At 42.5% G+C, this 21,697-nt stretch overlaps 1 protein-coding gene across 2 annotated transcripts in view; it reads right to left on the reverse strand.

The window, feature by feature from the left end:
* The window catches only part of mgat5b (alpha-1,6-mannosylglycoprotein 6-beta-N-acetylglucosaminyltransferase B), an 834,607-nt gene that overhangs the window by 808,219 nt on the left and 4,691 nt on the right, over positions 1-21,697 (reverse strand). The window lies entirely within an intron of this gene.

The following is a 21,697-nucleotide window of genomic DNA, read 5'->3' on the forward strand; positions in this document are numbered from 1 at the left end:
GGTAAACTTGTTGCAAGGTAATTATACCCTTGCGTCAATGGTAGCACAGCAACTCTTCAGTCTTTATTGCAGAGATATTCTTATGTTCCAACCTACCTTCCCTCCCACCCCCTCCCCAAGGTAGAAACTTAAGATAAGCAGCCCCTAAAATTGCTAAAGGTTTTGTTCGTTCACTTTAAATAATGATACAAAAATCAAAATATTATACAAAGGTACAAGCATATTGCATAATTTAAGAATGGGGATTGAATTTTGATGGACTGTCCAGTCGAATTATTTAAATCACCCCTACACCACAGTTGAAGACTACATTTGATTTTGACTTCCTAAGCACTACGCCACAGGAGATTGATCAGTACACAAAACAATCATGTGCTGTCATGGGTACACAGATCCCTATATTTTACGAGAGGTAACTTTGAAAAAGGAAGGAGTTTCATGTTCTGAATCTTACAATCAGAGAGGCCAGAATTTTCCAATATCAGACGCCCCGCCACCGCTGCCAGGGAGGACAGTGAATGCGGTGCTCAGCCACATCTCCATTCATTGCAGCAGGACAGGAGAATCTCAGCCAAAGCCTTAAAACCCATTGTGTCTATGCCAGCTCTTTGAAAGAACTGTCCAATTTAAATCACAAACACCAGCTTTTTCCTGATAGCCCTAAAAGTGAGATTTCTTCAAGTACATGCCCAATTGTCTTTGGATCTGCTTTCATTATCTTCTGAAAAATTCTCTTCACTTCTCTTCCAGATCGATTGCCAGAAGAAACAGTTACTCTCTACTTGCTATAAAGGCCTTTCTTATTTTTGAATACGCTTGTCAAGTCTTCCCTTATCTGCCTCTATCCTAAGGAGGACAATCCCAGTTTCTCCAATCTTTCCAGTAAGTCATTCATTACTAGTATCCTTCTAGTAAACCTCCTTTACACTGGCATCCTATTGAAAGTATGGTCCTCAGAATTGTACACTATATTCCAGTAGGGTCCTGACAAATGATTTTTAAAGATTTAACATGAATGCCCTGACTTAGAAAACCAAGGGCTCTGTATAGTTTCTTAACTGCTTTTTCCAATATATTTCCAAGGATTTGTGAAGATACATACCTATAGGCCTTCCTGCTCTTGCACACTTTTCAAAATGGTGCCATTTAGATGATACCACCTCTTTTATTTCTCCCAAAGTGCATCACATCAAACTTTCTTACCTAATGGAAATTAGTAAACTAGTCTTGTTACTGAGTGTAAATGGCGTTTGCAATCCTCCAATCCTCTGTCTCCACATCCAAATTCACTAATGGTCAGGCCTTCTGTTCTCCCACCTGATATTCTCTCAGCAACCTAGGAGCTCATTCCATTTGGATAACCTACTAACATAATTAGCCTATCCTTTCTGATTTTAATCTTGTATTCCCACAACTCCTGTTCAGATGTAACATTAACCATCCTCTTCTTTTAGAAATACAAATACAAAGTACTAATTCAGTACACCAATCACGTTCTCTGCCTCAGCAAGGTTTTCTTCTTTTGTTCCTCACCAGCATTCTTTTAGCTATCCGTATGTTTATTAAATATTTTTGGGTTCCCTTTTATTGTTCATTAATATTTTCTCAATCTATTTATTTCATGTATCATCTTTCAGTTCTTCTCTGTCTCTCTATTCTATCTGATTTCAACTGCACTCAGAATCCCTACAGTGCAGAAGGCGGCCATTCAGCCCAGAGTCTGCATCAAATCTCTAAAGAGCATCCTACCCAGCCATTCACCATAGCTAATCATTCAGATCTACACATCTTTGGACACTAAGGGGCATTTTAACACAGCCAATGCACCTAACCCGCAGATCTTTGGAGCATGGGAGGAAACCAGGGCACCTAGACGAAACCGAGCAGATACGAGGAGAACATACAAACTCCACACAGTCACCTCAGGTCCCTGGTGCTGTGAGACAGCAGCGCTAACCACTGTGCCACCCTTCAGACATAACATTTGCCATAACCCTTTTTCTGTTTTAGTTTAACCATTCCATTCGTCATTTGGACAGCTAGAGTGTTGGATGCCCCATCTGTTCTCCTTATAACAGTAAGTCACCTTAGATGCTTTATGCATCATTCGAATGAGTCTTTGACGTCCTCTGCTCTTTCCCCCCTCCCCCAAATGTAAAAGAGAATTATAACATAACTATCAAATGGCATCTCTCTCTACTGGACAGTCTGTACAGTGCACACATACCCATTACAGAGACTGGGGTGCATTCGAGACTCCTTTATTCACACTCTGTTTTGATGTTTTAAGTTTCCTTTTGGATTGTTTACTTTGATGCAGTATCCCTTTAAGGAGCTGCATTTTTAATTTATCCCATTGTATGTTAATTAAAATTTATTTAGTTAATGCAAAGAAGTACATCTGAGGGGAACAGGTATGGGATTTTGCAGACTCATTACATTTCCTGCTCAAATTGTACCATTTAGATTTGTCCACATAACCAATATAAAATTGTGGCCTTGATATTTTGCTTGGATTCACCAGGACCCTTCCAACGCTGGAATATTATCTCAGGTGCAATGCAACAACTGAAACAAACACATTAAACTGATATACAGTAAAGTTATAACAAACTTTGGAACTGTTTCCTTCCCAACATAATTTGTGGAGCTAGCAGCCCAGGAGAATCAAAGCTAAAAACAAATTTTCAAAATACTATGTGACCAGGGCTCTCCTTCACCCTCATACGATTCTCAGCAGTAACATTCAGTTCCACAATAGATCAAAAGTACCAAATCAATCAAACCCTCTATTCATAAAATAACACCTTGTGAATACAGTGAGTACCATACCTTTTACATCACTGTGGAATGTATGTCAGTTCTCACTGCCATTATTTCAGACCACAGAAACAGCAATCGACCATTTACCATCTGGAGCCTGCTCTTACATTCAGTTAGATCATGGCTGATCCATATCTCAACTCCATTAACCCACCTGTGATCCATATCTATTTATACTCTCACCTAGCAAAACCAATCTCAGTCTTGAGAAAATCGGTTTTCCCACCATCCACAGGTTTTTTAGGGAAAGAATTTTAGATTTCCGCTCTGTTTTTGTAATAATACATTTTCCAAGAGTTCATTAATGAACAAAAATTGATCAATTTACTTATCTTCAACAGCAGCAGCATGTTTGCAACTAACTCTAAAATACCTCACTCTGGGAAAACTAACTCCCCCTCCCCCTCCAAGGGTGATTTCCCATTCTGAGTCCTGATTGGTTATCCAGGTCATGTGACCCTTACTCTGCTGTGTTGCTCTTAAAGAGACAATGCTCACTTCTCTCTCCCTTTAACACCTTTATATAATCTTTAGGAATTCATCTACTCAGTCCTAAATTCGAACGAAATATTATGTACACATGAATTGAACAATTATAAATCCATTCTTTGAGAGGATTTCATGACCCTTGTTGAGCGGTGCAATTCTATTGTTTGCAATGTATCCCCAGGATCGCCATCAACGACAATAATGGGTATCTCTTCTGGTATAGGCAGTTCACCACTATTGCTGCCAAGGAGAGATCAGTTATGTCTATAACAGGTCGATCAGGAGCTTTGGTGTTTATAGGTTTGAAAACATTGCTTGATGGCAATACTGACAGTTGGAGTGTGTCTCCTCAAGTGGTCCACTTGGTATGAAAGGGAGACAATCACTCCAGGAATCCAACTTGATCCACTACCAAAGTTTCTCAAATATAGGGTGTCATTCACCATGAATGATCATGCTGTACTCTGAATTGTGGATTGCTTTGATTACTTTGGTTGGCCTCCATCCTCTCTGGAAACTTTGGAAACACGAGGCTCAGTCTCATTCTGAGACAATGTTGTATTAGCAATTCTGCTCGTGGAACTCTCTTGTTGCATGTGGACTTGTTGATAGTTAAGAAGGAAGCATAAGACTTTTGTATCCAATGTTCCACCTGACAGTTTCTTTAGGCCAGATGTGAAAATTTGGACCATTGTCTTAGCTAGTCCATTCGAGGCTGGGTTATAAGGTGCAGTTCTAATGTGTTTAGTACTGTTGAGACTGGTGATGTTTTGAAACTCAGCACTCGTGAATATGGTTCATGACTTCAGATGATCGGTGAGTTAAAAGGGATTGGTGCAAGCTTCTGATTGTAACACATGATGTAGGTGACTTTACCACAAAATTATCTATCCATTTAGAGTGTGCATCAATCATCAGCAAAAATATTGTGCCCAGGAATGGACCATCGTAATCGATATGGATTCATACCTATGACCAGCCAGGCCATTCCCAAGGGTGCAGTGGGACTGTAGCAACTTTTGTTGCAATTAACACTGTTGACCATGCTTATCTAGCTTCTTGATATCAATATCAGGCCACCACACATAACACTGACAAGCACCTTCATCTTAGAGATGCCAGGATGAGTGCTGTTTAATTCAGTTAGGAGCAACTCTCTACCTTGTACAGGTAAGATTACTCTTGTTCCTCAGAGTATGATACCATCCTGACAACTCAATTAATTCTTGTGGGTAAAGAATGGTTTAATTTCCTTGGAAACTGGCTCATTTACCCACCCAATAAGTACTGTGTCTCTCACTTTGGATAAAAATAAATCTTGACCGGTCCAAATCCTGACCTGCTTTGCCAAGACAGGAAATGTGTCCAAAAAATTTAATACCATGATGATTTCATGTGATATTTTCTTGCAAGGATAGGTGGCTAAGGACATTCACATTCACTACGCATGTGTTCCAATTCAGTGCTTGAAAATATATTCATTGGCAGAGAGTTAATGCCCATCACTGAATTTTTGCTGAGGTGATCAATGGGATAGCCTTGTCCTCTTTGAAAAGACCTGAGTGTGGTTTGTGGTCAGAAACAATGGTGAAACATCCACCACGTAAGTATTGGTGGAATTTCTTGACAATTGATAGTCTTTCTTTCTCTATTTGAGAGTAGCCTTTTTTGGCCTCTAGGAGGGTTCTTGAGACATACCCCATTGGCTTTTCAGAGCCGTCATCCATCCCATGGGGCAACAGTGTAGCGCAGTGTTGGAGAGGCTCACAGGTCAACATCAGTTCTTTAGATGGGTCGAGGTGCATTAATCGGTTTGAGGAATGCAGCAAATACTTCACTCTATTGAAAGTTTCCTCCTGGGAAGCCTTCCAAAACCAACAATTGTGCATCTTGAGCAGAGTTGGCAAGAGGGCAGTACCATCAAAAAGGTTAAAAAAAATGTCAATTGTAATGCACCATCCCCAAAAATGATTTGAGTTCAATTTTGTTTGTTGGTGCAGGCACTTCCTGTATCACTTTGAACTTGTCTTCCACGGAGTGTAATTCTTGTGCATCTACACAATGCCCCAGGTCACGTCAGTGGCTTGAAAGGTGCACTTCTCTTTCTTCCAGTTTTCAACTTGTCAGAAGTGCTCTCCAATTTCAATGGCTGGACTCCCATCTTAGGTACTGAAATGTGTGCTCTTCCATCACAGTGGCTGATGCCCCTGTAGTCACTTCCATCTTAAGAGGCGTCCCAATTACGCAGAGTCTAACAGCAATGGGGTCTGACTTGTCTGTTTTTAGATTAAAAAGAGAGAGAATATCAAAGTGACTGATGCCAGGCCCTTCCACATTGTGTACTTGGAATATCTTGGTTGATTGATCACTCAGTGGTATTGACTTAGCTCTGCATCGCTTTATCAAATGTCCTATTTTGTGACAATAGCCTCTTTAAACCGTCAATAACATTCCTCTTTAAGCATCATTGTCTGATCGCCTCTGCTATATCTTTGCGGCTGCTTCGGTACCACAGCCTTAAGAAGGGCCTCATCTCACCACTGCCAGCATCTTAAGTGCAGCAAGGAGAGGCCCAAACCTCACAGGAAACCTGGAAACTTTAACTGTGAAAGTTGCTGTTGAGCAAGTGGGGAGGGTGAGACCAGATTTGCTGCCCCTCAACCCATTAGAGACAACTAACCCCTCCCCCACCCCCAAGATCATTCCCCCCCCCTTTAACCCACCCTGGTTTCTTTAACTTGGCCCTCCACCTCTACTCACCAGGTCTTCCCTAACTCGTGGACTGGTTGGATGACCTCAGTGAGACACCCACCCCTCAGACATTCCTGGAATCCTCAACATGGTGGGAACAGCCTGTGGTCCCAGCTGCTGCCACTGCTCCCGGTGGCGCTGCTGGGGCTACAGGCTTGCCAGCCATCCAGTTAGCTGGCAGCTCTCTATGATGGGACTTGCAATTGAGATGGAAACAGATGTCTCCCCTTTAAGCAATGAGCACTGCGCCTAGTGTTAAACTGGTGCAGGGCAACCATCAGAAATGTAGACTGTCTCTCCCCAGTTAGCTGTGTGTAATGGGCCCATTGTGCACCATAAACCCACCCCTTTCAAACACAGCCACCAAAACAACTCTTCAATGAGGCCACTATATAACTATTCAAATTCACGTATGGAAAATTGAATATGTTCTATTTCTGTCAGTCATCATATGTCCTCATTCAATCTCCCCCTATGTGTTTCATCCAGAAGAGACAATACACCCAAGAACAATAACAAGAAAACCTGCCTCTTAATAATCTATAATATAACGAACTGGGATTAAGAGCTATTTTGGTAGAAAATAATAAAGGTATTTGATTCTTCGGCAAGCTTCACAAAATTGTTGATAAATGACATTAATCATATCTATTTTAGTGAGATTTATTTTTAGCTCCACTGTGCAATGTTGTATTTGAATTAGTTATTTTGTTCTTTGAAACTATTAACCAAACCAAGTTGAGGCAGAAGGGTGACATCAGAAACCACAAGCAAGGTCATGGAATATCCATGAGAGACCCACTGCTCCTTTTACTTCAAAGCTATTTCAGTGAAAATATCTGATGTTTCAGTCTTTTAGCAGTAAATTTCTCAGTCCAGTGGGAGCATGCCTTCTTCATTTCCTTAGGCTTTTCTGTCTCAATTCAGAGCAAGCATTGGGGATTTATGTTCAATGAAAAAATCTTGTCTTGCTTCATAAAAATAATGGCCCTGAAAATCCACGATGGGTGCATCCTACCATAAAGGGGAGGCACTGTAGCACAGTGGTTAGCACTGCTGTTCACAGCTCCAGGGACCTGGGTTCGACTCCTGGCTTGGGTCACTGTCTGTGTGGAGTTTGCACATTCTCCCCATGTCTGTGTGGATTTCGTCCGGGTGCTCCAATTTCCTCCCACACTCCAAAAACGTGCGGGTTAGATGAATTGGCCATGCTAAATTGTCCATAAGTATCGGGGGCCTTGCCAGGGTAAATGTATAGCGGTAGGGCCTGAGTGGGATTGTGGTCGGTACAGACTTGATGGGCTGAATGGCCTCCTTCTGCACTGTGGGATTCTATGAATATCTTCTCACTAGAAACTTCTGCTACTGACTCCAATTTAAGCGGTGGTTCCTCCAATGGACACTAGGGGCATATTTTGGGGTCCCACCTGCTAAAATGATTAGAAAATCTGGCCAAAGGCTGCTTTGCCAGAGTGATGGGTTTGGGGACACATTCTGGGTGTCTCAAATCCTCCAAGTAGGAGAGGTACCCTGTGTTCTCTTTTGAAAGTAGCTGTCTTAAAAATAATTTTTAAAATTCTGGCCACAAGCCTCAGTTTGAACCCACAGTAAGGCACTACATTCATTCAAGTCTACATGGTTTCGCTATATATGCCCCACTGACGCTATGCCAGATCTCACCAAGGACCAGGACAACATAAATTCTAGACAGAGGGATTGACAATCTTGGTGACCCCCATCCCATGCCAATGCTCGTAAGTAGGTGACTAGAAGCCTTTAACAAGCTGTTATGAATTCACCAATTTTTTTTTCCACATATTCATGGTGGCTGGCCAATATTTATTGCCCATTCCTAGTTGCCCGAGGGCAGTTGAGAGTTGTTATTGCTCTGAAGTCACATGCAGACCAGGCTGGGTTAGAATGGCAGATTTCCTTCCTTAAAGGGCATGAGCGAACCAGATGGATTTTTCCAACAATCAACAATGGTTTCATAGTCTTCAGTGGAATCTCAATTCCAGATATTTTTTATTGACTTCAAATTCCACCAGCTGCAGTGGCAGGATTCGAACATGGGTCCCTAGAGTTGAGTTTCTGAATTAATAGTCTTGTGATAATCCCACCAGGCCAACTCCTCTTCTAAGTCCAGTTCTAGGTTGGATTCCAATCTAGCTTCAAACCCCCTTGATGCAACCCTGGCAATGTTATAATAAGAGCACTCCTGCTGGCCCCTGAACTTCTGAGCTATACATTTCCAATTATTGCTTGTGGATTCAACATGACTTTTTTTAATTCATTCATAGGACATGGCCATCACTGGCTGGCTAGCATTTATTGCCTATCCCACTGAGTGGCTTTCCTGACCTTTTCAAAGGACAGTTGAGAGTCAACCACATTGTTGTGGCTCTGGAGTCACATGTAGGCCAGACCAGGTAAGGACAGCAAATTTCCTAAATGCCCTAAAGGACATTAGTGAATCAGATGGATTTTTCCAAAATTGACAAATGGTTTCATGGTCATCAGTAGATACTTAATTCCGGATTTTTTTTTGAATTCAAATTCCGCCATCTGCCATGGTGGGATTCAAACCAGGGTCCCCAGAACATTATAGAATCGTAGAATCAACAAAAGGAGGCCATTTGGCCCATCGAGCCTGCACTGACAACAATCCCACCCAGATCCTATTCCCATCACCCCACATATTTACCCTCCTAATCCTTCTAACAAGAAATGCGAATTATCATGGCCAATCAACCTAACCTGCACATCTTTGGACTGTGGGAGGAAACCAGAGCACCCCGGAGGAAAGCCATGCCGACCCAGGTAGAATGTGCAAACTCCACACAGACAGTCGCCCAAGGCCAGAATTGAGCCTGGGTCCCTGGCACTATGAGGCAGCAGTGCTAATCACTGAGTTTCTGACTGAATAGTCTTGTGATAATACCACGAGACCATCCCTCCTTATCTTATTTCTTACTTCCTTTCACTGTGTGGATTCTACTGACCTTTCCCATAGCTGTGGTCCTCGTAATGACAAATGTGAGCTATGTCCTCCATCATGTTGTAAAATATGCCCAAATTAAAAGATAAATCCAGCAATTCTACACTGCCTATGTGGACTTCACTCAACTGGGAACAGTCAGTCTAATGCAGCACTATATCTAATTCATGCTCCCATTAAACACAAGGCAATTGATTTTATCCTTATAGTTTCTCCTTTAAATTTCTGCTAAGTCCAGTGACTGATTTTTTTTTAAATGAAGGTCAGGGCTAAAGTTTCTGTTACATTCCTTTATCCTTGTGACTTCAGATCATCCAAGCAAATCTAAAACTCTGTTTCGAGGCAATATAGTTAGCAGGTCAGCAAATTTCTTTTATCCATACGATATTTGATGGTTTATTGACAATTATTACTCCATAAATAAAGGTTGCCTTCTCCATCGCAAAATTCCAATGAGCTTTCTGCGAGCCAGATACAATAAACAACTCATCAAGCGGCTCAGGGAATTACTTTTCACTCCCCATCCGTCCAGCATGATCAAAATAATTAATATTGATTATCAGACTGTCGAGAAAGAGCTTGCATTTGCCTCAAAGACAGTTGCTTATTGTGATAGATTTGCTATTGTGTTGAGGCATCAGAAGTTGCCGACACCATTTCTAAGTACTGCAGTTTTTTGTCAATCTGGGATTGCGTGACATCGGTGAAATTGAACAACCATGTTATGTTAATTTATGCAACCATATCTGTTCACAGTTCAACATGCATCCTGCCTTCAGGATCTGTGCCAGAGGTACGCCAAACTAATCCAACTGCCCAACTCTCCCCTCATAGTCCTGTAGCTTTCCTGATTCAAATGGTTTTAGTTTTTGTTTATTTATTAGCGTTCCAAGTAGGCTTACATTAACACTGCAATGGATTTGAAAATCCCATAGTCACCACACTCTGGCGCCTGTTCCAGTACACTGAGGGAAAAATTTTAGCATGGCCAATGCACCTAATCAGCACGTCTTTCAGACAGTGGGAGGAAACTGGAGCACCCGGAGGAAACTCACGCAGACACGGGGAGAATATGCAGACTCTACACAGACAGTGACCCAAGCCGAGAATCGAACCCGGATCCCGAGCATTATAAGGGCAGCAGTGCTAACCACCGTGCCACCATGCTGCCCTGATTCCAATTTCCTTTAAGGGGTGCAATGGTTTCCATCTTAACTGTGCCCTCTCACAAAGTGTGTCATGCTGTAACAACATTCCATTTAAATAATTTTTATTTCCAATCTCTTTCCTCCATCTCTCAGGGATCATTTTAAATTGGTATTTTGATTCCACAAGAAATAGTCCATCCTTTACTCAATCGTTTGAATACATTCCCGTGAAGTGTCTTGGGATGTTTTGCTATGTTAAAGGGGCTGTATAAATGTAAGTTGTTTTGGTTTATGAAGCGCTTTGGGAACTGCAGAAGTCATTTAAGGCATGAAGAAATGAAAGTCTTTCTTTGTTTTAAAGTAGTGGCCTAGCAAAAGTGGCCACGCACAGGTCAAGGTTAGATAGAACCAGTGGGGTGTTCCCTTGGTTATCTGTCAGCCAACTAGCAATCTCCACACCTAGATGGAACTTGCAGGGCAGGATTTTCCAGCCACTCTCGCCCCAAGGCCAGAAAATTCCACCCAGAGTCAACAGACCTTGGCATGATGCATTCCACCTGCTACAATTCCCGTGGCGGGCAGGACAGAAAAATTCCACCCATAATGTCCAGTGTCACACTTGGGCCTTCTGCAAATGGCGGATATTAGAGGAACTGGAGCACATAGTAGTCATAGAAGGAAACCTGATGATTTCCTTTAGCTTTATGAATTAAAAAGGGACATTTTTGTCAGAATTTCTTTTAGCGTTACCAGTGTTACCTTTGAGACCAGTTAAAAAGAATGAAGGCAGCTGAGGCAAGATTGGTTGAACTTCCAGTGGGTGACATATCCTTCTAGTCTCATTTCTTCCCAGTAGCATTGATTCTACAGAGAACAGATGTCATTTTAGCCACTCTCTGTCCCAAAGGAAACCATCCCTAGTTTGGTTCCAATGAGGCGATGACCCAGTCAATTACGGTTAAGTCCCAAATGCAAACTCTGTTAGACCCCAAGTCATTCTGGGATTTCCAGGACCAAAATTTCTGACACAAGCTTTATTTTTGAAAAATATGTGCAGTATGTTTCATAATAACATGACAAAACCTAGCTATGAAAGATATATTTTTTGACTCTGAACTTTAAGACTTACTTGAAGCACATTGTTTCTCTCCAGTGCTCCAAAGTGAAATAAATGCACCAATCTTTCTGAAAGGTAGAAGTGAAAGATCGGTTTCTTTGATGGGTAGTGTTGCAATTTGACCTTCTTTATATAGTTGTTAGTCTACCTAACAAAGAACCAACAAATCACAGGTGAACTTGAGCTGCCTATGCATGAAGCAACAGCTAAGGTTTTACCGACCAGTCGAGGCTCTGTCCACCCAGCTAGAAAGTTGGGGGCACCCCATCTCAGCTGGTTTTGGAAGCCCTGACGTATCATTTAGAGCTTGCCACAGGAGGCCGGTCCTTAAATGGATGAGATCTCAATCCCAAGATGAGTTAGCAACTGGAAGGGCTAGCAGCTTCCCAGTCCCAACAGCATCGCCTGGACCAGTCACCATTGCTGGAATGACAACCAGAGTTTCAATTAATGAACTGGAAGGAAGCTTAATCCCTCCATCTCCAGGTACCACGCCATAAGACAATGTTGGTGACCATAACTTCTATGTGCTTGTCCATAGTACTGCTGGGCAAGGAACTGCAGTGACTTACCATTGCATTCTGCTGGTTCTGGCAAGAGAGTCTCCCACACTTACCGCCTGTCGTAGGCGTATTGGAAGAATTAATAGGTTGATAATCGACCTGTTTGGCCACATTATAAATGCACCTTCCGGATAGTTGGAATTAATAACCGATCGACTGCAATACTATTGTTGCCTTGTTGACGCTTAAGGATCGTCTTCAGGATCAATCTTATATGTAGGTCTCCTTCCATTATTCTGTTTGTCTGCCCTGCCTCAGCACGATAGCATCATCTACTAACTCTGTTACCAGTACTTGCTTTGTATCACCGACAAAGCCAAGTTGTCGGTGGACAAGCACATTCAGCTTCACTCCCCTCAGTCCACCCACATTGTCAATAGCAGCCCAGCTGCAGCAGGCAGATCCATGTACTTTTTTTAAAACTATGAATGATCAATTTAATATCTTACACCATCTGGCACACCATGTGACACCTTAAGCACATACTTCAAGTTTCCATCAGGTCTTAAGTACATCCCTATGGCTTATATATTTTCTATTTATATATTGATCAAGAAGTACAGCTGCTCAGAATTCTTCATCACATTCTGGCTTCACTCTTCAAATATGTAAACTATTCTCACGTTCACACTGGTCAAGGGCCTCAGGCTGGACATGTGAGAGCCATTAGTGTCTCTATATTCAGGGAAATCTATTGAAAATGCACACCCTCCTACTCTGAGAAATATAGAAAAAGTCTTGATGAATGCATAAATCATTTCAAATATTGTTGTTGTTACTGACCAGGAATGAGTCATAGAATAGAATCATAGCATTCCCACAGGTGTTCAGAAGGAGAAGGAGACCATTCGGCCCATTGAGCCTGCATCGACAACAATCCTATCCAGGCCCCACTCCTGCAACACCACACATTTACCCGACAAATCCCCCCGACAACCCCCTAACACGAAGAAGCAATTTGGCATGGCCATTCAGACTAACCCGCACGTTTTTGAACTGTGGGAGGAAACCCATGCAGACACTGAGAGAATGTGCAAACTCCACACAGACAGGGACCCAAACCGGGAATTGAACCCGGTTCGCTGAAGCTGTGAGGCAGCAGTGCCAACTACTGTGCCACCGTGCTGCCCACAATGGCTAAACAATGAGGGAAGTAGGGATTTTGCCTATTTATTGGTATTCAGTCCAATGTTACAAGTTCCCTGCAGTTAGCTTTGTTGCAGTTAACAAGTTGCTGGAACAAGTTGAGAGAGTTTTGCCTACATTATTGGCAGGTCGATGTGTCAGGCAGAACTCTGCAAGACCATGTCACCAGGACAAGTTCCAACTGATGGTACAACTATGCCACAGTATTTTTCATGAAGGAGAGGTGGTGAAGCTGGATCTGATCAGATATTAGCCTGAAGTCATGCTGGTCTTCTCACACACATCATTAACTATGTATATCTGAATCGATGTGTCATTTCCATGCTGCATCTGTGCAGTGTCTAATACATGGTGGCACAATGATTAGCACTGATACCTCACAGCACCAGGGACCTACGTTTGATTCCCGGCTTGTGTCTGTGCGGAGTCTGCACGTTCTCCCCATGTCTGCATGGGTTTCCACTGGGCGCTCCAGTTTCCTCCCACAGTCCAAAAGACATGCTGGTTAGGTGCATTGGTCATGCTAAATTCTCTCTCAGTGTACCCAAACAAGCGCCAGAGTGTGATGTCTAGGGGATTTCCACAGTAACGTCATTGCAGTGTTAATGTAAGCCTACTTGTGACACTAATAAATAAGCCTAAAAACTTTAAACTTGTGACACAAGTGCATCATCCACCTCTATCACTCAAATCAATGGAAAACATTGCCAAGGCCCAATGTGATGCCAATTCTGAGCATTGTAGTTATAGCCAAGGGGGAGAAAGCTGGTGAGAGCAGCAGCAAATGTTACGGCTGTAAATCTGTTCGAAAAGAGTCCCGAATTTCAAAGTGGCAGCAGAGGGAAAGAAAAGCACAAAAGCAATAATGCAGAAGCAGCAGATTTTAACACAGGAACAGCAGCTAATAATAACCTCGCAAAAACCAGTCAGCTCCAGCTTACAGAACGGGCACTCTTCAATAAAACCAGGAAGCACCCAATGTTTGTTTTAAAAAGGCAAGCAGCACACCAAGAATATGCCGATGGGAAAAGACAGGGAATTGAATGTGGTACATATTTAAATATATTTACATAAATTTAAGAGCTATAATGAGGCTTGTGCACACTTGCTCGTTTTCATGCAATGCACAGACTGAGCAAAGAGCCACTCCTGGAGCTCAGCTTCATGGAATCAGTTATTAATGTAAATTTTCTTAATGCAAATTTAATTTGGATTATCATTAAAAGGCAAATATAAAAGGAAATGTTACCATTGCACCATTTCTCTTTATTATAACAATTTTCAGTCTAATGCTATCAACACTGTGGATAGCCTCCTTTCAATTGTTCCCTCAACCTATCAGTGCCAGACATCTGCAACTGGAAGATCAAAGGACAGAATATAAACTGACTCGAGCTATGAAAAGGTGAATGCTGGAACTAGGCCTGCTCTTGTGTCGATAATTAGCCCAGAATAGTGAGTGTCAGCTCCTCGCTCTTCCTTTTGTTCCTTTAGGTGCTGCTTATTGTTTTGCAGGCCTGAAGAGGAAACTCAGAGTGTGGGAGGAATACAAGAACAGCAAGAGAGAAAACTTAGCTAAAGGGAGAAGAAAGGTGATTCAGCTACAGGCAGAGTCCAGGAGGATTTGTATCCTGCCCTAATAAACTGTAAATAAGATGCATGATTAGAAAGCTCGTCACCTTGCCTCCCTTACGTGTTAGTTGCAGTTCCAACCAATGTAAAATAGCTAAGATATAAACAGCATCCTCCAATTAAAAAAAAACAGGCTCAGGGGAGGCAACCAGTCTGATCTGTGGGGTGGAACAAAAGCAGAGTTCAGGAAGGGTTTGGTTCCAGGAGATTAAATAAAAGACGAAGATCCTAAGAATGATTCAGCTGCAGGTAAGCGAGGCTTAAGTGGGATTGAGGAAAATCTTTTTCACCCAGATGATGGTGTGAATCTGGAACTCGCTGCCTGAAAGGATGGTAGAGGCAGGAACTCTCACAACATTTAAGAAGCATTTAGATGAGCACTCGAAATGCCATAGCAAAGATTATAGATCAAATGCTGGCAAATAGAATTAGAATAGATAGGTGCATGATGGTCAGCACATACATGATGGACTGAAAGGCCTCTTTTTGTCCTGTAACACTGTGAGGACAAGCTTACCAAAAAAGTATCTAAGTGCCAAAAAGCATGAAAACAGGAGAAATTTGCATTTTTTTGGGCGACTTAAAAATTGATTCTTACTTGACTTGGGGTAGCATGATGGCACAGTGGTTAGCATTGCTGCCTCAAAGCACCACCATGGACCTGGGTTCGATTCCCGGCTTGGGCCACTGTCTGTGCGGAGTCTACATGTTCTCCACTTGCCTGCGTGGGTTTCTTCCAGGTACTCCGGTTTCCTCCCATAGTAAAAAGACGTGCTGGTTAGGTACATTGGCCATGTTAAATTCTCCTACTGTGTATCTAAACAGGCGGCAGAGTATGGTGGCTAGAAATTTTCACAGTAACTTCATTTCTGTGTTCATTACTGTTTTAGTCAAAAAAAAGAGGCAAAATCTAAAATCTGCCTGCAGTGGGAGTGGATGGAGCCTAAATCACCCAAAAGCCAGCTGATAGCAGCAGAGCGTGCAATTGCACTGGTACAGGTTCCTGTGCTCTGTCACTGCCTCTGCTATTTATAGTTGGCTGGCCTTCATGGTCTATCAGCCACACCCCCCCCCCCCCCCCCCCCCCCCCCCCCGGTCTGCCCCCTTTCGGGCACGAGTCTGATCTTGCTGGATATCAGGCGCTGGTAAGATCGCGAGGGGTGATTAGATTTCTCTCACGATCTTACCAGTTCACCCTGCCCATATGCCAGTGGGACGAGATGGTAAGCTCACCCCTTTTTAAGTTTCTGAAAGACCAGAAAACATTGCAACTTGTTAATACTGATTCAAACAAGAAGCATTCTGCTGTATATTGCAAGAGCTGAACATTTTGTTTAACTCCAACTCTCTCCATTCTGTTGGGGAGATGCGAATAAAGTTAGTTCAATAACGGCTGCCTGCTTTGAATCCACATGATGAGTTTTCCCCATAGTGCAGCACACAACAAAAAGACCAAAGTCGGGTCAGGGTGGAATATTATTTTTTGTTTCCTTTGAGAAAGTAGGGACTGAAGAGCATTGGGAGACATTGTTGATTTTGAGGAATCTTGAGCAAATTGAAAGATTTTTCTCTGTATGTGAATGTTATTTAAGTACACACTGAGTCAGCACAGTGTGCAATTGAAAAAAATTGGCACCAAACATTCAGAGAGAGCAGGGGAGTTCAACCCCAGCAAAGAGGACAGGTACAATATAACGAGAAGCAAATGTTTCCCACTTTGCTGAAAGCGAACAAAATAAGAGATGAGGTAAATGTTTTCCTTACCAAGATGGGGCCAGATGCTTTTGAGGTGATATTTAATCAATGTGAAACCTCAATAATATGGACTATTCTGAAATTATTGAGATTCTGGATTCATATTTTGGCAAATGGGATTGCACTGAGGGTAGAATTCCATGAAAGGATGTAGTTGAGCACAAAGACTGTTGAAAATTACATTTCTGAATTAGAGACTTTCCGTGATCACTGTAGATGGTTCACTTCCCCATCAAAGAGAGAGTGAGGCAACCTATTCTTCGTGCACATTTTCCAGCCCCCTCTTCATTCGGGATGAGGAAATGTTATCCTGAAGGGGCTTGCTGAGTCACAGTTTCTGCTGTCCAAAGACACTTCTGACCCAACACAGGTAGCCTTGCTCAATAACTCCATGGCTCCATGATATGACTGAGAAGTAAGAGAAATCTGGAAGGAGGAGAATTTCCAACCTCGTGCAGGTGGTCCAATTGTGTAAATGCCTGCTGCAAATAGACAGTCACGGTTTTCGGGAACTACAGGCAGGAGCTGCATACTTTGGGGGAATAGACGATCCCCAAAACCCCCCAACAACACAATGAAACAACAGCTTCAGTCAGAGTGCACAGTGAACAGGTTTTGAAGACCCCCCCAAGCATCCGTGTGAATGTTTCTTAGCTCTCTGATGGAGCTGACTTTCTAAAAATCATGCTAAATCTGTGGGCCTGTGAGCAGGCTACTCGTACAGCAGATTAAGTGCAGCCTAGCATTATATTGGTGCATTATAGTGTGCATCCCATCCAGCATGTGTCTGCAGCTGAGAACTCATGAAAGTTGCAGACGGTGTTGGAAAATAATACTGCAGTGTTTTACAAGAGCTGGAAAGCTGCTGGGAAACTTTAAAAGGACAGAGCTTTTTTTCTTTTGAATATCTTCAGAAATTTAAATAAAACTCTTAAAACCAGTGAAATTCTGCCACCATATGTGAACATTGAAATAACTCCTTTGACCTGGTGTCCCCTCACCAAACTTTCCTGATTGAAAAGTGTGGCACAGTGATTAGCACTGCTGCTTCACAGCACCAGGGACCTGGGTTCAATTCCAGCTTTGATCACTATCTGTGCGGAGTCACCTCATTTTCCGTGTGTGTGTGTGTGTGTGTGTGTGTGTGTGTGTGTGTGTGTGTGTGTGTGTGTGTGTGTGTGTGTGTGTGTGTGTGTGTGTTTCCTCTGGGTGTTCCGGTTCCCTCCCATGGTCTGAAAGACGTACTGGTTAGGTGCATTGGTCATGCTAAATTCTCCCTCAGTGTACCTGAACAGGTGCTGGAATGTGGCGACTAGGGGATTTTCACAATAACTTCATTGCGGTGTTAATGTAAGCCTACTTGTGACAATGATAAATAAACTTAAAACTTTAAAGCTATTACTTACTTAATCAGGGAACATGTATTCTAAAAGGTTCACATTGTGGGCCTCATTAAAGTCATTACAAATATGTGGAAAAACACAGCAGACTAAAACCAAAAACATAAAGAAATATTGTTTCACCAATCAATTATTGGGCATACTACTAATTTTCCCAGATGTCTGAGCAAGCAAAAGTATTCTTCAAAGCACAGGGATTATACACTTACCGATGAGATTGGTTTGAAACTGAATTACCTCTTAATTCTTTCAGAGTAGGCATTGATGACAAAGAGAACAATCACCGTGAAAAGCTACTTTACTGAAATGTTTTTGTTTGCATTTTTCAGCTTTGGGCTATGGAATACAGCAGCATGTATAACAGTTTGCCTGATATTAATCTTTGGCCGGATTAAAGCCTTATATTCACTGCAAAACAGAGCTTTAAGCTCCCAGAAACAGAGCAGGACAAGTGCTGTTATCGCAATCTTGCAGGTCACTGTAACCCTCAGAATGTTGATAGTAAGGGATTTAGTAATGGTAATGTCATTGAATGTCAAGCAGAAATGGTTGGGATTCTCTCTTGGTGGAGGCGGCCATTGCCTGGCACTTGTGAATTTTACCTGCCTCTTCTCAGCCCAAGCCTAATTGTTGCCCAGATCTTGCAACATCCGTGTACAGATTGCTTCAGTATCTGAGGAGTTAGGAAAGGTGCGGAACATTGTTTGCTGATGATTGCACATTCCTATTACTAACCTTTGTTGATAATCAAGAGTAGGCTAAAAGAATGGTATTTGGCCAGCATCGAACTTGTTCTCTTTCTTGTGGACAGGACATGCCTGGGCAATTTTCCATGTTGTTCTGCAAATGCCAGTGTTGTACTTGTACTGGAAAATCTTGGGTGGGGATGCAACAATTTCTGGAGCACAAGTTTTCAGTGCTATTTCCAGAATGTTGGCAGGGCCCATTAGTGCATTCAAGTGTTTCTCGAGAACACATGAGTGAATCAAATTAGCTATAGAATGACATCTGTGATGTTTTGGACCTCAGGTGGAGGCTGGGATAGATCATCTATTTGGTACATCTGGCTGAAGCCTAGTCCTTTGCACTAATGTGTAGGGCTCCCACATCATTGAAGACAGGGATATTTGTGAAGCTTTCTCCTCCTGTTAATTGTTTAATTGTCCATCACCATTCATGATTGGATGTGGCAGGATTAGATCTGATTCATTGATTGTGGGATCTCTTACCTGCTCCTGCTATTGGCATGCAAGTAATCTAGTGTTAGGTATGACTGGTGCTGCTTCCCAGAGCTGTTTCATTCTAGGATTTTTCTGATAAAGAGCATAAACCAGTTTCCTGGTCACAACCAGACCATTACTCTTTTCTTAAAGAAGACATGGGCACTGATGCCAGGGGAGTTCAAGAGACAAGAAATAAAATCTTGAAATAAGAATAGAGAGAAGTGTACAGGCATACAAGACTGAAGAGTTCAGGAATGGACAAGGTGGCAAGATTTTACTTTGTGTGTGAGATCCAATTTCACAACTTTCTAGACTATGGCACGTGAAGAACAACAACAAGATACCAATTACTTTGGACTAATGCTGGGGGAACTCAGCTAAAGGCAAGTACAAATAATAGCTATGGCCAGGATTCTCCAAAAACATTCTAAATGCTGAGTTCAGGTAAAAACTGGTGTAAATCCCATTGGTTTATTTAGTGGGATTTTCAGCATAGCTCAGTGGGCTATTTTGCATTTGCCAATCTGTCATAGCGGAGATCAGCATATGTACAGTAGCCCCACACTGCTGGCCTCCCGATCACTGGCCAGCTTGATCACTGGTCAGCCCCATGATCCTGCATTCTTGCCCCTCTGATCCCCCTGATCATAAGGATTTGTATCAATCTGTAACACTAAATGTCCTGCACATCCTGTAGGAACAATTTACTTCCTGATGCACTTTCCATTTTCAGGACATTTCTCATCCTGCTATTTTCTCATATCTGTCTGTCTGCTAATCACAGAAATAAAAGGGGTGATTCTCCCAGCCCATTGCGCTGTTCTAGCAGTGCAGCCAGCCGGGAGACATTAGTAGAGGCCATTAGCAGGCTCCCCACTGGGAGCCACAGTCTCCGAGTTCTCCAGCCGCTCGATTTCAGGTGTCATTAGCTCCGTGCCAGAAATCGGCATGGAGCTGATTAAAATATTTAAATTCACCCTCCCACCCCCAACAATCTCCTGATCCTCCTCCCGGTCACTGATCACAAGTACAGGGTGACAGCAGGACCCCAATCCACCAATCACCCCCATAGGCCCCACCCCAATAGGTCCTGCTCCTTGGCACTGCCCAATGCCCAGTGGGCAGTGACAAGGTGCCCTCTGGGCAGTGTCACTTTGGCCCTTGGGCAATGCCAGGGTGCCAGATTGGCACTGTCAGGCTGGCAGTTCCCAGGACGCCGCCCCTTACCATCGACCTCTTGGGGGGGGTCCTCCATGGCCTCCTTCACTTGAACGGGGTTGGGCCGCATTACTGGGGAGCTGTCATAACCCCTGCTGGAGTGAAACATTCCTGTCGGGGGAGTGGGAGAGGCTAGCAGGCCCAGAGATATCTGCCCCAGGCCCACTAATGGGATTCAAATCCGGTGGCTGGAGACACGCAGAGACTGTGGCTCCCAGTGGGGAGCCTGCTAAAAGGCCTCCACTAATGTCTCCCGGATGGCTGCCCTGCTAGAACAGCGTAATGGGCTGGGTGAATCACCCCCTATATTTCTGTGATCAACAGACAGACAGATATGAGGAAATAGCAAGATGGGAAATGCCCTGAAAATGGAAAGTGCATCAGAAAGTAAATTGTTTCTACAGGATGTGCATGACATTTAATGATACAGATTGGTACAAATATTCATGATTTTAGAAAAATATTCCTACTGCTTAAAAATGATTATTTTGGGGACTTCAGATAAATTACCCTTTCGATCTTGCATAATAATTTTGATGCTTCAACTTTTGATTGCATAAAAGGAAATTCTCCAACAATTATTGTCACTGGCACAGCTTATACCAGTCGAGCTTCTGATTTCCCGATTTTACTGGTAACACAGAAAAAAACTAAATACTCTTAGTCGAAGGAAGATATCCCATTAAGCAATCAAATAGCTTCGTAATCTAGCTTACAACCATCATTTGAGTCCGATGGTGAGATTAACGTTTTGAAACATTGCTATAAATTCTTAATAATATTGGTGCTTTGATTTTCTTCTGGGGCTTAATTCCTTCCTTTCAGGCATTGAAATATAATGATGGTAAAACCAAATATGCTTTGCGTAGAACAGCAAAAGCGATCTGGGAAAATAGGACGGCCCATTGCAATGACACTGGAAACAGATAAAATGGAAAAGGGGTTGATTTCTCAAACATTGTGAGCAGTATTCCTTAAACCTCTGCATAATTCATTGTGTTGTCAAAGAGCATTACACATAAGGCCAGCACCCAGCATCTAAAATATCAGTGGTAAACTTTGACGAACAAAACTTTCTTAGAAGATCATATATTTGAAAAATATTCACAGTTACAACTGGCTGTAATTGAAAACAATTTTTAACTACAAAAATAGAGTTTCAGCAGAGGTGTATGCACAATGCTAGGTCAAAACATCAATTACTGTGGTCAGATTCATCTAGGCATTAATGCCAAAAAGCCCATTGATTAGTCCATGCATCCCAATACCAGGACTGAAATGGTTTCTACGTTTAAAGATATTGGATCAGTTTACTGAAGAATTGGGCAGCTCATATCAATCATTAAGAGAAATAATTGATGGATGGATATTTGAGAGCAATTATGCAGTGACTTCGTCATTGATGGAGAGTGGAGTGGGTGCATGTCAATGCAA

The sequence above is a fragment of the Carcharhinus amblyrhynchos genome, chromosome 21, assembly GCF_965287045.1.
Source record: "Carcharhinus amblyrhynchos chromosome 21, sCarAmb.v2.hapA, whole genome shotgun sequence".
In the NCBI taxonomy this organism is placed as follows: domain Eukaryota; kingdom Metazoa; phylum Chordata; class Chondrichthyes; order Carcharhiniformes; family Carcharhinidae; genus Carcharhinus; species Carcharhinus amblyrhynchos.